This window comes from Lathyrus oleraceus, chromosome 6 (genome assembly GCF_024323335.1).
Source record: "Lathyrus oleraceus cultivar Zhongwan6 chromosome 6, CAAS_Psat_ZW6_1.0, whole genome shotgun sequence".
Lineage (NCBI taxonomy): Eukaryota > Viridiplantae > Streptophyta > Magnoliopsida > Fabales > Fabaceae > Lathyrus > Lathyrus oleraceus.
The window spans coordinates 511,602,848-511,609,011 of record NC_066584.1 but is presented as its reverse complement, the minus strand read 5'-3'; positions in this window follow the sequence as shown (position 1 = coordinate 511,609,011).

Here is a 6,164-nt window from a genome sequence, read left to right as displayed (position 1 = left end):
TAACCTTCCACCTCCTGTGAATGAAAAAGGGATGAGGAGTTTTTTGGGTCATGCAGGTTTTTATCGCAGGTTTATCAGAGACTTCTCAAAAGTCGCCAAACCGTTGACTGATTTGCTAGTCAAAGACAAGCAATTTAATTTTGATAAAAACTGCATGGTAGCTTTCGAAACTTTAAAGAGTAAGTTGATCAGTGCACCTGTTGTTATCGCCCCTGATTGGTCATTGCCTTTCGAAATAATGTGTGATGCAAGTGACCTTGCTGTGGGGGCTGTCCTAGGACAGAGAAAGGACAAATTATTGCATGTGATTTATTATGCTAGTCATGTCCTTAACCCGGCCCAAATGAATTATGCAACTACCGAAAAGGAGTTGTTGGCCGTGGTTTATGCTTTTGACAAATTTAGATCATATTTGCTTGGTTCAAAAGTCATTGTGTATACTGACCATGCTGCTTTAAAGTATTTGTTTGCTAAGCAGGAATCGAAGCCGAGACTTTTGAGATGGATCCTCCTCCTTCAGGAGTTTGATTTGGAAATCAAAGACAAGAAGGGATGCGAGAACACGGTCGCGGATCACTTATCTCGCATGTCCCCAATCAAAGAAACTGAGGAGGAACATCCTATTCAGGACACATTCGTTGATGAGAAAATACTTGTTGTTCAAGAGATACCATGGTTTGCTGATTATGCAAATTATGTGGTAGGTGGGGTTATACCTGATGACTTTAATTCTCACCAAAAGAAAAAGTTTCTTTATGATTGCAGGTTATACTTATGGGATGATCCATTTCTTTACAAAAAGGGAGTGGATGGTTTGATCAGAAGATGTGTTCCAGAAAGAGAGCAAGCCGACATTCTGAAAGCTTGTCATAATTCTGAGTATGGTGGACATTTCAGTGGAGATAGAACTGCAGCAAAAGTCCTCCAATCGGGTTTGTATTGGCCGTCGCTATTCAAGGATGCAAATTATATAGTCCGAGAATGTGATAGGTGCCAACGAATAGGTAACATTACAAAACGGAATCAGATGCCACAAAACTCCATGCTAGAAGTTGAGCTGTTTGATGTTTGGGGAATTGATTTTATGGGACCCTTTCCGCCATCATCTGGTAAGAATTACATATTGGTTGCGGTCGATTATGTGTCAAAGTGGGTAGAAGCTGTGGCATTACCAACTAATGATGCTAAAGTGGTGGTGAAGTTCTTGAGGCATAACATCTTCTCTAGGTTTGGGGTACCACGAGCTTTAATTAGTGACCAAGGTACGCATTTTATAAATAAACTCTTTGAGAATCTGTTGAAGAAGTATAATGTCAAACATAAGATAGCCACACCATATCACCCCCAGACGAGTGGGCAAGTGGAGGTATCCAACCGTCAAATAAAGCAAATCTTAGAAAAGACGGTAAGTGCTTCCCGGAAAGATTGGTCAGTAAAGCTGGATGATGCATTGTGGGCATACAGGACTGCATTTAAAACACCAATAGGTATGTCTCCCTATCAATTAGTTTACGGTAAGGCTTGTCATTTACCACTCGAACTCGAGCACAGAGCCTTCTGGGCCTCCAAATTCCTTAACTGTGATCTTTTCAAAGCTGGTGAATCCCGAATTCTTCAACTTCACGAGTTGGAAGAATTCAGGAATCAAGCTTATGAAAATGCCAAAATTTACAAAGAACAAACAAAAAAGTGGCATGATAAAAAGATCCAGAAAAAGGAATTTCGGGAGGGACAACTTGTACTTTTGTTTAATTCCAGGTTGAAGTTGTTCCAAGGGAAATTGAGGTCAAGATGGTCTGGACCGTTCGTCATTAACAAAGTACTTCCTTATGGAGCAATAGAGCTTAAAAATGAGAAGAATGGCGACACTTTCAAAGTTAATGGTCAGAGGTTAAAGCCATACAATCCCGGTGAAGGGGGGCCAATTGAATCCGTTAAACTCCTCTGAGTATGAGGTGTCCCGTCGAGCCATGCGACGTTAAACGAAGCGCTGCTTGGGAGGCAACCCAAGGGAGGTTTGATTCTTTCTTTCGTTTTATTTTTGCCGAGTCAGTTAGTATGTAGAAAAGAAAAAAAAATTTAATAGAAAACAAAAAGAAAAAAAATTTTGAAAATGAACCTGCCAATACGCGTATGGGTTTATGATACGCGTATTGGTCATCAAAAATGCATGCCTCTGGTGAAACGCGTATGATACGCGTATAGACGAAGCATACGCGTATGATACGCGTAAGGGACCAGGCCATACGCGTATCATCTTATGATACGTGATCTGTTACGCAGATCACTTTTTACACTTGTTTTTACAGCGTATGATACGCGTATGGCAAAGTGATACGCGTAAGGTACGCGTAAGGCAGTCTGATACGCGTATTTGCAGCGTATCTTACGCGTATCTGTTTTATGGGGCTGTATATATATTTTTTGTCCGTACGGACTTCATTTTCTCACTTTTTCATTACGTATTTTCTGCGTATTACTGTGAATTTTCTCTGTTTTCTTCTTTTTCATTCAGTCCACAGAGCAACATCATGTCTCAATCACCGTCCGAGATCAACAACTTCCGTACCACCCACCATGCAGAGCGTTATGAACAAATAAAGGGACGAAGCATGGTTGAAGAAAAACATTGGATGTATCAGAATGATACGTATCCAGAGGTCACGAATATCCTAAAGAAGCAGAAGTTGATCTATTTTAATGACAAAATCCAACCGGTTTCACTGGATTTGATCTGGGAGTTTTACACGAATGCGCTAAGGGTAACATCTGACGAAGACGATCCCACAGGTAATGCAGCGTTCGTATCATGGGTCAGGGGCACAACGATCAAATTTGATGGAAGAACGATCAATAGTGTGCTGAAATGCAAGTTTTATGATTCCGTTTGTCCGTTTAATGAGATGAAACGGTCGGACAAAAACTATTGGCCTTACGCTGACATGAAAAATTCACTGATTAGGCCAGGCCACGATTGGGCACCCACGTCCAAAATCTCTCCTGCAAAGGTTATGGTGGTTGATCTAGCACCGATTCCGAAGGCTTTGGCCTATTTCATTCATCACAATCTGAGTACTAATCGAAGCGGGTCAGAATTAATATCCGAACGTGCCTTACTGCTCCATCAGATCCTGCATCAGAAACAAGTGAACATTGGACAAATCATAGCTGCTGATATGGATGACATAGCTCAGTCGCCTAAGAAATCCTTAGGCCATGCGACTGTGATTTACCTGCTGTGCAAGAAAGCGGGTGTCCCGGACTTCTCTGATTCGCTGATGTTGCGACCAGCTGCACCCCTGAACGCCCACTGGATGAAAGAGAGGACGGTCACAGATGATCAGCCCCGCCCTCTGAGGCAACCACGAGACAGGGAGGGAAGCACCAGTGCTCCGCAGCAAGAGGCTCGGCCGACTGCCGCAGAAACACAGCCACCTCAGCCTCCTCCGATTGATGAGAACTCCAGAGAGTATCGGATGCAGATGTCCCAGTTTTGTTTGATGCAGGACTTCTGTTTTCAGTATGGGCTGTCAGGGAGAGTTCTGACTCATCAGACGGATCTGTGGGAGGAGGCACAGCGCTTCAGAGATAGATTCTCGGGACCGCCTCCAGCCCCTCATTTTGGCCAGTTCACCTATCCTTGGTGGAACCAGCCAGTGCAGATAGGGGGAGAGATTCCGCAGCAGCCACCGCAGCAACCACCGCATCAGACACCACCTCAGCAGCAGCAGTCTCCGTCGGGCCACACAGAGACATTGACGCCTATCTCGGCATTCGCACGAGGGCAGACTATTTTGGACCCGACAGATATGATTAATTTTGATACCCACATGCAGGACGGTGGACAGAGTGATTGACTTTGATTGTTGTTTTTGTACTTTTGGTTTTATTTGTGTAATTTTTGGTTTTTTTTAGTTATGCAGTTTTAATTTCTGTTGCTTTGATGTAACCACCTATTATGGGTTGGCGAATTCTAATGAATGTGATTTGGTTTATCTCAATTTTCCTGTTTATTTCCTTAGATACGTGACTATGTCTGGCTATTGGTTTCGCGATCACTTACACCAACTACTTGGGCATCCTCCCTTTCAGTCCCCTGACGTTAGATACTGTTGTTTATGATTGGACGCACTGGTTAAGATTAACATCAGAACCACGAGCATGAGCTTTGAACTCAGAGGTATGATAGAACAAGTCAGCTTAACCCGTCCTGGTGAGTTCATAAAAAGCCAAACACTTATTATCATATGAGCGATATCAGGTATGTCTTTATCAATCTTGGTTTGCGTACGTTCTTTTGTTATTATTAGCTGTACGAATACACACACTGAGGCATGTTTTTTGTTATCACCTAGAGCCTTTCTAGCCATCCCATTATTATTATTATTATCCATTGTTTTACCCCGTTGAGCCTTTAATCATTTATTGTTGATATACCCGTTTTTTTTTCTAAACCCATGACCCTGGACCTATCTTACCCTGTTCAGAGTATGTGAGAAGTGAGTTCATATCTACGTTTCTATCTAAGTTTGGGGTTGCTGTTGGTATAGCAACCTTTAAGTTTGGGGTAGCTTTGCAATCAATGAATAGTAAGTGAATGTCGTATAAAAAAAAAAAAAAAAAAAAAAAAAAAAAAAAAAAAAAAAAGAAAGAAAAAGAAAAAAAAAGTAATAATAACCAAAAGAAAGAAAGAGAAAAGCGAAGAACAGCTTTTGAAAGATGCTACATTCACTAGAAATAAAAGGAAAAGAGGATTGCATAACCCTACAGGAATAATAACAAAGAAACGTAGTAAGAGAATGATTTCATGTACTCTGAACCAAAAAAAAAAAAACAAAATACAAAAAACATAAACCCTAGGTTCCACCTTCATAGCCTACCTAAACCCAAGCCCCGTTACAACCCTAAAAGACCTCAAAAAGTGTGTGTGATTGTACATGTTGATAGGATGAGAGAATTTATTCAAACTGTTGATTTGATATTGCATATTGTGATTTGAGAGTGATAAAACTTTAACCCAGAGAGACTTGGTGAGAGTGTGATATAAGCTGACAGGTAAAGTCATATCTCTGAGGGAAAGAGTTTCTAGCTCGTTGGCTATGTGGAAGAATCAGAAAACCTGAAAAACATCAAGAGGTCCAGTGCGAAAGATTTCAGCAGTATTGTGGTAAGAACTGTTTTACAGTAAGTTTGGGGTGACATGATTTTTGATGGTAATAAGATGTTACTTGAGGACAAGCAACAAGCTAAGTTTGGGGTTGTGATCAGTCACCATTTATGCTAGACATTCCACTATTTAACCGTAAATAAATCAGGTAAACTGTGTAAACTGAAGCATTTTTAGTTAGAAATAAGCTCAATTCTATGATATTAAGTGTGTTGTTACTGATGAGTTTCTTGAGGATATTTTACACTTTTTGGTATGTCAGCAGGTAAAAAGCTAGTTTGGAAGCTCAGGGGATCAAACGTCAGATGAGAAATCGAGCCCGAGCAAGAAAACGGAAGAAAAAGTCAATTTTTGGAGAACCTGCTGTCCATACGCGTATGACCTTATATGATACGCGTATGGACCTTCCCAGTACGCGTATCATACGTAAATGACCAGAGGGAAGGAAAATTCAGCCAAAATACAAGCTTCTGGTGATACGCGTACCAGCCTGGGCAATACGCGTACCAACTTGGGCAATACGCGTAACAGGCTGGGCAATACGCGTACCAGATGCTGTGTTACGTCCAATACGCGTTTCCTACTAGGCAGTACGCGTATGGGACAGCGCAGTACGCGTATGGAGCACAAATTCAGGAAAAATCCAACTGAATAGCTATTAAGAGGCCAGACCACGATTTTCCGGGGGTTGGACATTTTTGGAGAGAAAATATACGCGTTTTGAGAGCTGGAGACTCAAGGAAGATCAAGGGATTCATATGTTCAAGAGTTTTCCGACCATTGAAGATTGATTCCTCACGAAATTCTGTAATGACAACAATATTAATCTTTGTTTTTACTTTTCTTATGAGTAGCTAAACCCCCCATTGCTAGGGGGGTGACCCTGATTCTGAATGTGACAGTATTGATGTTTATGAAAGTATTGCTTATTTCTTCTTTTCCATTAATTTGTTCTTATCGCCGTTCTTTATGCGTTATTCGTCGGACCAACGAATGA